Source organism: Ranitomeya imitator, chromosome 4 (assembly GCF_032444005.1).
Source record: "Ranitomeya imitator isolate aRanImi1 chromosome 4, aRanImi1.pri, whole genome shotgun sequence".
In the NCBI taxonomy this organism is placed as follows: Eukaryota; Metazoa; Chordata; class Amphibia; order Anura; family Dendrobatidae; genus Ranitomeya; species Ranitomeya imitator.
This window is the reverse complement of record NC_091285.1, coordinates 641521265-641533381: the sequence shown is the minus strand read 5'-3', so window position 1 is coordinate 641533381 and position 12117 is coordinate 641521265.

Sequence of the window (12117 nt, the reverse complement as noted above, 5' to 3'; positions counted from 1 at the left end):
TCAGAGAAAATCCCCAAAGGATAGATAGCCCCCCACAAGTAATGACTGTGAGTGGAGAGGGAAAAGACATACACAGAATGAAACTAGGATGAGCATAGGAGGCCAGTCTAGCTAGATAGATAGGACAGGATGGAATACTGTGCGGTCAGTATAAAAAACTACAAAAAATCCACACAGAGTTTACAAAAATCTCCACACCTGACTAAAGGTGTGGAGGGTAAATCTGCTTCCCAGAGCTTCCAGCAACACAGAATTAATTCAAACTGACAAGCTGGACAAACATAGAAAGCACGGAATGGATAAGTCCACAACCTGTGGACAGAAAAGAGCAAGCAAGGACTTAGCTTTGCTGAACTGGTCAGGATAGCAGGGAAATCCAAAGAGATGTGAATCCAACGAGGAACCATAGGCAAGTGGCACAAGCTGAAGGAAAGAGCCAGGCTAAATAGCCGAGCAGAAAAGACAATCAGTGGAAGCAGCTGCTGACAGCTAAATCCAAGGAGCAGCCTGTCATGATCCCAATGGCAGGGGATCACCAAAGGACAAGCACAGATACAAACAAGCTCTAGGGCGATGGAACCTGAGCTGACCGCGACCCTGAACCTAACACACAAATAAAAGTAGCCGGGGAACGTGCCTACGATGATCCTAGACGTCTCGCTCCAGCCGAAGATCTAACTTCCCCTATTAGTAGAAACACAGACCTCTCTTGCCTCCAGAGAAATCCCCCACAGAAATAGCAGCCCCCCACATATAATGACGGTGAAATGAGAGGAAAGCACATACGCAGTATGAAAACAGTTTCAGCAAAATGAGGCCCGCTAAAGCTAGATAGCAGAGGATACAAAAGTGAACTGCGCGGTCAGCGAAAAACCCTTCAAAAAATCATCCTGAAATTACTTGAACTCATGTGCCAACTCATGGTACATGAGGAGCAATTTCAGCCCACTAGAGCAACCAGCAGCAAGAATCACATATCTGCAGGCTGGACTAAAAACCAAATAAAGCAAAACACCAAAACAGGAAAATCCAAACTTAGCTTGACCAGAAGGTTCTAGGAGCAGGGAGCAGAGGTAACAAGACACACTGGATACATTGATAACCGGCGAGGAAATGCCAGCAAAGCCAGGTTAAATAGGAAACTCCCATATGCTGATGGATCAGGTGGAACCCAGAAACCCAGGAAAGACAAGTCACCCAGTACCATCAGTAACCACCAGAGGGAGCCCAAAAACAGAACTCACAACAGCAGCCATTCCACTTAAAACCACCGAAGGGAGCCCAAGAGCAGAACTCACAAAAGTGCCACTTACAACCACCGGAGGGCGCCCAAGAGTGGAATTCACAACACCTTCCCCCACAAAGGGAAGAGGGGAGTAGTAGTGTACCGTAATACACCAACCAGACTAACAAGATAATACGAATAGGGTTATAGGAAAATACCAATAGTACAAATATACACTCATAAACAAAAGAGGTAAACACCGGTGAGTGGAGGATGGGGTTAAACCAAAGTAGGAGAATAAATTAAATTATCACACACTCAAAACCTAGCAACAGTCACAGATAGGGTTGAGCGAAACGGGTCAGCCATTTTCAGAAGTCGCTGACTTTTGGCAAAGTCAGGTTCCATGAAACCCGACCCGACCCCTATGTGGGGTCGGCCATGAGGTCGGCGATCTTCTGAATCTGGTATCGGAATTCCGATACCGAGTTCCGATATGTTTGCAATATCGGAAATCGGTATCGGAATCCATATTTAAGTGTAAAATAAAGAATTAAAATAAAAAATATTGCTATACTCACCCTCTGACGCGTCCTGGTACTTACCGGTAGCCTTCCTTCCTTAGAATCAGATTAGAATGACGTCGCGGCTTGTGATTGGTCGCGCGACCGCCCATGTGACCGCTCGCGCGACCAATCACAAGTCGCGATGTCACCGGAGGTCCTTCAAGCGCTTATTCTTAGGAAGGAAGGCTGCCGGAAAGAAGCAGGGCGCGTCCGAGGGTGAGTATATACCTAATAGGAATATACTCACCCTCGGACGCGCCCTGCTTCTTTCCGGTGGCCTTCCTTCCTAAGAATCAGCGCTTGAAGGACCTTCGGTGACGTCGCGGCTTGTGATTGGTTGCGCGAGCGGTCACATGGGCGGTCGCGCGACCAATCACAAGCCGTGACGTCATCTAAGGCCCTTCACGCGCTGATTCCTTCGCTGCCGGTTAGTACCAGGGCGCGTCAGAGGGTGAGTATAGCAATATTTTTTATTTTAATTCTTTATTTTACACTTAAATATGGATCCCAGGGCCTGAAGGAGAGTTTCCTCTCCTTCAGACCCTGGGAACCATTAGAAACCCAATGCACTGCATTGGGTTTCGAGTTTCGGCAGACCCCGACCTCGACTTTTTTATAGGATCGGCCGATTTCACTCGACCTGACTTTTGAAAAAGTCGGGTTTCGTGAAACTCGACCCGATCCTATAAAAGTAAAAGTCGCTCAACCCTAGTCACAGATAAATCCACCAAACGCCTTGTCCAATAACCACCAACAACCACAAGCCATGCAGCAAAACCTATCTTTGACAGTGAGTGCTAACAAGGGCACAGTTTATAAAGGAGATGGGAGTGGCTGACAGTGCACAGCTGATAGCCTTAACTCAGGAAATCTTCCAGGAGCTCTTAACAGCAGATTAACCCCTGCACTGCTAAAAGAAACCTACACCATTTAATATGAAGGTGAAGTGCTTCTAATCAGTGCAGGAGTAGGTGAAATCAGACAGTGCGGTCTTCTGGCTCCTCTCTGTCGCAGTAAATGCGTGACACCTGCAGCCTGCAGAACGGCCAGGAAATTACAGGCCAGTGAGCCGCGTTAGTTCTATACCAGGAAAGTTATTTGGACAAATTATTAAAGTGAACCTGTCACCCCCAAAATCGAAGGTGAGCCAAGCCCACCAGCATCAGGCGCTTATATACAGCATTCTGTAATGCTGTAGATAAGCCTCGGATGTATCCTAAAAGATGAGAAAAAGAGGTTAGATTATACTTACCCAGGGGCGGTCCCGGTACAATGGGCGTCGCGGTCCGGTCCGGGGCCTCCCATCTTCTTACGATGACATCCTCTTCTTGTATTCATGCTGCGGCTCTGGCGCACTTTGTCTGCCCTGTTGAGGGCAGAGCAAAGTACTGCAGTGCGCAGGTGCCGAGAGAGGTGTCTTCTGATTTATTCACACTGTGGGGCGGGATGTCTGGCAGGGCGGCCACACAGGCGCAGTCAGCTAGACTGCAAATGAGAACAGAGGACAGGCAGCGCTCACTGCACATGCCCAAGGCAGGAGAAAAGAGCGCAGGCACCGGCTCATTTGAGAGCAGCGCTGAGGAGGCGGCACCAGGTGAGCACAGGCCCGGAGTGACGGCTGTGCTGCGTCTGATTAGCAAGGAAAGACCCGCCTCTGGGAACATTTCAGGGTAAGAGGGGGCACATTTTATAAGTGATTATTTCAGCGTGTGCAGGCATCATAACTAAAAGAGCCACCTTAGAAATGACAGAAAAACGACTAGCACATCCAAACTAGTGTGAATAGGTGCATACCAGGAGCAGCTACCTCCATATATAATATACAAAAAAAGGTTGCACTCTATGGTGCCAAAACACGTCAAATATGAAATACATGAAATATGAATTGCAAAATGGCTTTTTGAACATTAGGAAAACATTTTTTTAGACGCTTAGCACAGAATTTGGCCAAATAGTGTGAGCCCATCAACCATCGTCAAGGTGGTCTCATTAAACTGATGGGTACCTGACCTCCCTGTCCAAATGTGAACACTTACCGAAGGCTAATGTCTGTATGCTTGGGTGAATGTGGACACCTCTGTCAGCAAAGCCTACATATGGGTTGGCCGGAACCAAGTGTGATTAGATGTAATTAAAAACCACATGGTGAAGGGAGGAGTGCTCAGTCAGTAAGCTAACATAGAAATGACAGAAAAACGACTGGCACATCCAAACTAGTGTGAATAGGTGCATACCAGGAGCAGCTACCTCCATATATAATATACAAAAATATAGAGTGCAACCTTTTTTTCTATATCATATATGGAGGTAGCTTGGTTCCGGCCAACCCATATGTAGGCTTTGCTGAGAGAGGTGTCCACATTCACGCAAGCATACAGACATTAGCCTTCGGTAAGTGTTCACATTTGGACAGGGAGGTCAGGTACCCATCAGTTTAATGAGACCACCTTGACGATGGTTGATGGGCTCAACCTATTTGGCCAAATTCTGTGCTAAGCGTCTCAAGAAATTTTTTTCCTAATGTTCAAAAAGCCATTTTGCTATTCATATTTCATGTATTTCATATTTGACGTGTTTTGGCACCATAGAGTGCAACCTTTTTATGTATAAAAGAGCCACCTTGTCAGAATGCAGCATTTGTGCTGCACAAGGTGGTTCTTTTAGTTACAAACGCCTGAGGGGGGTGACAGGTTCCCTTTAATCCTAATTATGCCAAACAATTATTTTCAGTAGGCTAAGAGACAGACTATTGTTCATATGACTCTGAAAGTTGACTTTTGAGTTGATGTGTATTTCTTTGGTGGGTCAAGAAACATAGACTATTGTTTATATGAGTCTGAACATGGACTCTTGAATTGATATTTGTAAATTGTTGAATGGCTGCTGTTTATCTATTATATAAGCTCCTTCAGTTTATTGTATTGCTATCTCTGGGGGAGAGGGAGGCAGGATCATTGATCAATCGATGTTTGTTAATATGTTGATTACCCATTGTATAGGTCCATGTAGCTTGTGACCTGCAAAACAGTGAAGGACAAATTATGCAGATTGATTAAATACTCAAACAATGAGAGTTAATCTCATCCCACCTTCCCCCTAACCTGTGGATGATGGCCTGAACCACAGATGTGGGTATATAAAGGACCTACAGTACAGACCAAAAGTTTGGACACACCTTCTCATTTAAAGATTTTCCTGTACTTTCATGACTATGAAAATTGTACATTGATACTGAAGGCATCAAAACTATGAATTAACACATGTGGAATTATATAGTCATGAAAATACAGAAAAATCTTTAAATGAGGTGTGTCCAAACTTTTGATTTGTACTGTATATCCTTCTGCAAAGAGACTCAACGGAACCACAGCCAAGGCACCATTGCTCCATCAAAGAGAACACAGATTTGACATTCTCCAGGATGCCAGCTTAAGGAACCACAGCCCTAGCTGGGACAATAGGGATCTGCTCAATTGGCCATCACTGAACCCATGGATACGTTTGGGGAAGCCAGGTTGGGACCCTCTGGTTACCTGGCCCCATGGAGTCATTCAGAAAAGCCAGGTTGGCACCCTCCAGTCACCTGGCCACGTGCCTCAATGGAATGTCAGCTGCCTAAGCTTGTTGTTACCTTCTCTATGTGGGTGCCTGCCAAAAGTGTGGATGTAGTTGACCCTGGAAGCCCCGAAGTCACGGTTGCTCTAATCTCGGTGAGTAAACAGAAGGGTGAGACTCTGTTATTTTGCACCATATTGGGTATTTTACGGGGAATATCCTATATGTGTCACAACACAGCTGTCGGGTGATCTGGGACCAAGGGCTCCTTCCCTGTCCCTATCTCTAGGGGGTGCCCTAGCTCGCCCTATTCCCTGAGATACTTTCGAAGGTGAAGATGCCAGGCCACCACCCTTGCCCTGTCTCCTGAGTTAGCCCTCCGTCTGTTCTCTTCCTGCACCCAGGGAAGAGGGGCGCTATTGTACACCGTAGTACACTAACCCAACAAACAAGGCTAAACAAACAAGGGTTAACAGGAAACTCCAGGCATACAAAATCTTCACTCACATATAACAGAGGAATGCACCGAAGAGTGGAGGTAGAGGAAAAGCCAAAAATAGAGAAAGGAAGGGAAAATCCACACTTACAAGCTATGTAATAGTCACAGATAACTCCTCCAACACTCCTTCTCACATGAACACCTCTCCCTCCTGAAGCTGTGTAGCAAATGCTAGCTGTGACAAGGATTTGCATCAGAGCCCATATAATATTGAACAGGAGTGGCTAACTGAGCTCAACTGCGAGCTCAGGGGTCTCCAACATGGCTAATTAACCCCTGTTCTGCCAGAAGAAATAAACACCATTAAAATGAAGAAGTGCTTCTTCTCAGCGTAGGAGTGGGAGCAATCAGACGCCGTGGTCTTCTAGCTCCTTTCTGCTGCAGAAACCTCATGACAATATGTTATTGACTGTTGGTGGATTAGTAAAGTATTGCCACACTGTTTTACCCTCACCCTGTGTTGTCTGTGCAGTATTCTGAGCATGGTGAAAGACTGCAGGCATTCAGTGGGATGAGCCCTAGTCCATGCAGTCTTTTTTTAAGACAGCTGAGCCAGTGGCCAACAGTGCCCACTGAACCCTATGTGTCCACATTTGGGGGCAGTGGTGGGATACTATTCAGCCCAGTGGAGCTGCAGGGGACTGGAGTTCGCAGAAGCATGAAAAGGAGTGGGCACCACTAAGAATAAAAAGACTGGAGTTTGTAGACACTGTCCAAGGTCTTCACAATCAGGGAAGTATATAGACAGACCCAGCAGACCATAGTTGAGGCATAGACAGCAGGTTTCAGATGCCACCATGTCTAACCCCATCAGCTCAGTCTTGGAAAAAGGACCGGAGAGGATGTAAACCTGCAACAAGAAACGGCCACTATAGGAGCTGTTCCAGCTTTGATGCATTGAATGCCGGGCCATCGACACTTAGTCGGATTTGATTCAGGAACCACGGAATGCGGAGGACACCATGTGTGGATGCAATGGGTACAAATCCGTTGTTGTTGATTACGTGAGGAGTTACCCATGTCAAACAGAGTACCAGGAGAAGGATGATCGGAATCTTATCACGTCTGGCTAACTAAGATGGGGGATCAATGTGATGACACAGCATTTAATCTTAATTATGCCAGACGTACATTATATATATATATATATATATATATATATATATACTGTATATATATATATATACAGTATATATATATATATATATATATATATATATACACAGTATATATTATTTATATGCTAAGCTTTCTGACCAAGCACTTCACCCTTCACCAGGTGTTGGTTTTTAATTACATCTAATCACATCAGGTTCCGACCAACCCAAAATGTAGGCTTTACCAAGAGTGATGTTTATTTTCACCCATGCATTCAGATATTAGCCATAGGTAAGTGTTCACACTGGGCAGTTAAGTCAGGTACCCATCAGATTCATGAGATTACCTTGATGATAATTGATGGGCTCACACTATTTGGCCAAAGTTTGTGCTAAACGTATCATGTGTATTTTTCCTGAATTTCAAAAGCCATTTTGCTATTCACACTTCATGTATTTCACATTGATATGCTTTAACACAATTGAGTGCAACCATTTTCGTATTTTGATACAGTATATATGTTGCTTTTTTTGGTATGCACCTGTTCAGAGTAGTTCTTGATGTTTCAGTCAGTTTTTCTGTTATTTAGACGTATATTTTCAGCAGGCCAAGACACATAGAATATTGTTTATATGAGTCTGAACATTGACTCTTGAATTGATGTCTGTAAATTATTGAATGGCTGCTGTTTACCTATTATATCAGCTCCTACAGTTTAACCCCTTTACCCCCAAGGGTGGTTTGCACGTTAATGACCGGGCCAATTTTTACAATTCTGACCTCTGTCCCTTTATGAGGTTATAACTCTGGAACACTTCAACGGATCCCAGTGAATCTGACATTGTTTTCTCGTGACATATTGTACTTCATGACAATGGTAAAAATTATTTGATAGTACCTGCGTTTATTTGTGAAAAAAATGGAAATTTGGCGAAAATTATGAAAATTTCCCAATTTTCCAACTTTGAATTTTTATGCAATTAAATCACAGAGATATGTCACACAAAATACTTAATAAGTAACAATTCCCACATGTTTACTTTACATCAGCACAATTTTGGAACCAAAATTTTTTTTTGTTAGGGAGTTATAAGGGTGAAAAGTTGACCAGCAATTTCTCATTTCTACAACACCATTTTTTTTAGGGACCACATCTCATTTGAAGTCACTTTGAGGGGTCTATATGATAGAAAATACCCAAGTGTGACACCATTCTAAAAACTACACCCCTCAAGGTGCTCAAAACCACATTCAAGAAGTTTATTAACCCTTCTGGTGCTTCACAGGAATTTTTTGAATGTTTAAATAGAAATGAACATTTAACTTTTTTTCACAAAAAATTTAATTCAGCTCCAATTTGTTTTATTTTACCAATGGTAACAGGAGAAAATGGACCCCAAACATTGTTGTACAATTTGTCCTGAGTACGCCAATACCCCACATGTGGGGGTAAACCAGTGTTTGGGCGCATGGCACAGCTCGGAAGCGAAGGAGCGCCATTTGACTTTTCAATGCAAAATTGACTGGAATTGAGATGGGATGCCATGTTTCGTTTGGAGAGCCTCTGATGTGCCTAAACATTGAAACCCCCCACAAGTGACACCATTTTGGAAAGTAGACCCCCTAAGGAACTTATCTAGAGGTGTGGTGAGCTCTTTGACCCACCAAGTGCTTCACAGAAGTTTATAATGTAGAACCGTAAAAATAAAAAATCATATTTTTTCACAAAAATTATCTTTTCGCCCCCAATTTTTTATTTTTCCAAGGGTAAGAGAAGAAATTGGTCCCCAAAAGTTGTTGTACAATTTGTCCTGAGTACGCTGATACCCCATATGTGGGGGTAAACCACGGTTTGGGCGGATGGGAGAGCTCGGAAGGGAAGGAGCGCCGTTTGACTTTTCAATGCAAAATTGACAGGAATTGAGATGGGACGCCATGTTGCGTTTAGAGAGCCACTGATGTGCCTAAACATTGAAACCCCCCACAAGTGACACCATTTTGGAAAGTAGACCCCCTAAGGAACTTATTTAGAGGTGTGGTGAGCACTTTGACCCACCCAGTGCTTCACAGAAGTTTATAATGCAGAACCGTAAAAATAAAAAATCATATTTTTTCACAAAAATTATCTTTTCGCCCCCAATTTTTTATTTTTCCAAGGGTAAGAGAAGAAATTGGGCCCCAAAAGTTGTGGTACAATTTGTCCTGAGTACGCTGATACCCCATATGTGGGGGTAAACCACTGTTTGGGCGGATGGGAGAGCTCGGAAAGGAAGGAGCGCCGTTTGACTTTTCAATGCAAAATTGACAGGAATTGAGATGAGACGCCATGTTGCGATTGCATAGCCCCTAATGTACCTAAATAGTAGAAACCCCTCACAAGTGACACCATTTTGGAAAGTAGACCCCCTAAGGAACTTATCTAGATGTGTGGTGAGCGCTTTGACCCACCAAGGGCTTCACAGAAGTTTATAATGGAGAGCCGTAAAAATAAAACAAAAATTTTTTCCCACAAAAATTATTTTTTAGCCCCCAGTTTTGTATTTTCCCGAGGGTAACAGGAGAAATTGGACCCCAAAATTTGTTGTCCAATTTGTCCTGAGTGCGCTGATACCCCATATGTGGGGGGGAACCACTGTTTGGGCGCATGGGAGGGCTCGGAAGGGAAGGAGCTCCATTTGGAATGCAGACTTAGATGGAATGGTCTGCAGGTGTCACATTGCATTTGCAGAGCCCCTAATGTACCTAAACAGTAGAAACCCCCCACAAGTGACACCATTTTGGAAACTAGACCCCCTAAGGAACTCATCTAGATGTGTTGTGAGAGCTTTGAACCCCCAACTGTTTCACTAGTTTGTAACGCAGAGCCGTGAAAATTAAAAAAAAAAATCTTTCCCCCAAAAATTATTTTTTAGCCCCCAGTTTTGTATTTTCCCGAGGGTAAGAGGAGAAATTCTACCCCAAAAGTTGTTGTCCAATTTGTCCTGAGTACGCTGATGCCCCATATGTTGGGGGGAACCACCGTTTGGGCGCATGGGAGGGCTCTGAAGGGAAGGAGCTCCATTTGGAATGCAGACTTAGATGGAATGGACTGCAGGCGTCACATTGCGTTTGCAGAACCCCTAATGTACCTAAACAGTAGAAATCCCCCACAAGTGACCCCATATTGGAAACTAGACCCCCCAGGAAACTTATCTAGATGTGTTGTGAGAACTTTGAACCCCCAAGTGTTTCACTACAGTTTATAACGCAGAGCCGTAAAAATAAAAAATCTTTTTTTTCCCACAAAAATTATTTTTTAGCCCCCAGTTTTGTATTTTCCCAAGGGTAACAGGAGAAATTGGACCCCAACAGTTGTTGTCCTATTTGTCCTGAGTATGCTGATACCCCATATGTTGGGGTAAACCCCTGTTTGGGCACACGGGCGAGCTCGGAAGGGAAGAAGCACTATTTTACTTTTTCAACGCAGAATTGGCTGGAATTGAGATCGGACACCATGTCGCTTTTGGAGAGCCCCTGATGTGCCTAAACAGTGGAAACCCCACAATTATAACTGAAACCCTAATCCAAACGCACCCCTAACCCTAATCCCAACAGTAACCCTAACCACACCTCTAACCCTGACACACCCCTAACCCTAATCCCAACCCTATTCCCAACCATAAATGTAATCTAAACCCTAACTGTAACTTTAGCCCCAACCCAAACTGTAGCCCTAGCCCTAACCCTAACCCTAGCCCTAACCCTAATCCTAACCCTAGCCCTAACCCTAGCCCTAACCCTAGCCCTAACCCTAGCCCTAGCCCTAACCCTAGCCCTAATGGGAAAATGGAAATAAATACATTTTTTTAATTTTTCCCTAACTAAGGGGGTGATGAAGTGGGGTTTGATTTACTTTTATAGTGGGTTTTTTAGCGGATTTTTATGATTGGCAACCGTCACACACTGAAAGACGCTTTTTATTGCAAAAAATATGTTTTGCGTTACCACATTTTGAGAGCTATAATTTTTTCATATTTTGGTCCACAGAGTCATGTGAGGTCTTGTTTTTTGCGGGATGAGTTGACGTTTTTATTGGTAACATTTTTGGGCACGTGACATTTTTGATCGCTTTTTATTCCGATTTTTGTGAGACAGAATGACCAAAAACCAGCTATTCATGAATTTCTTTTGGGGGAGGCGTTTATACCGTTCCGCGTTTGGTAAAATTGATAAAGCAGTTTTATTCTTCGGATCAGTACGATTACAGCGACACCTCATTTATATCATTTTTTTATGTTTTGGCGCTTTTATACGATAAAAACTATTTTATAGAAAAAATAATTATTTTGGCATCGCTTTATTCTCAGGACTATAACTTTTTTATTTTTTTGCTGATGATGCTGTATGGTGGCTCGTTTTTTGCGGGACAAGATGACGCTTTCAGCGATACCATGGTTATTTATATCTGTCCTTTTGATCGCGTGTTATTCCACTTTTTGTTCGGCGGTATGATAATAAAGCGTCGTTTTTTTTGCCTGTTTTTTTTTTTTTTTTCCTTACGGTGTTTACTGAAGGGGTTAACTAGTGGGCCAGTTTTATAGGTCGGGCCGTTACGGACGCGGCGATACTAAATATATGTACTTTTATTGTTTTTTTTTATTTATTTAGATAAAGAAATGTATTTATGGGAATAATATATATATTTTTTTTCATTATTTAGGAATATTTTTTTTTATTTTTTTTTACACATTTGGAATTTTTTTTTTTAACTTTTTTACTTTGTCCCAGGGGGGGACATCACAGATCGATGATCTGACAGTTTGCACAGCACTCTGTCAGATCACCGATCTGATAGCAGTGCAGGCTGCTTCACAGTGCCTGCTCTGAGCAGGCTCTGTGAAGCCACCTCCCTCCCTGCAGGACCCGGATCCGCGGCCATCTTGGATCCGGGCCTGGAGCAAGCAGGGAGGGAGGTAAGACCCTCGCAGCAACGCGATCACATCGCGTTGCTGCGTGGGGCTCAGGGAAGCCCGCAGGGAGCCCCCTCCCTGCGCGATGCTTCCCTGCACCGCCGGCACATCGCGATCATCTTTGATCGCGGTGTGCCAGGGGTTAATGTGCCGGGGGTGGTCCGTGACCGCTCCTGGCACATAGTGCCGGATGTCAGCTGCGATAGGCAGCTGACACCCGGCCGC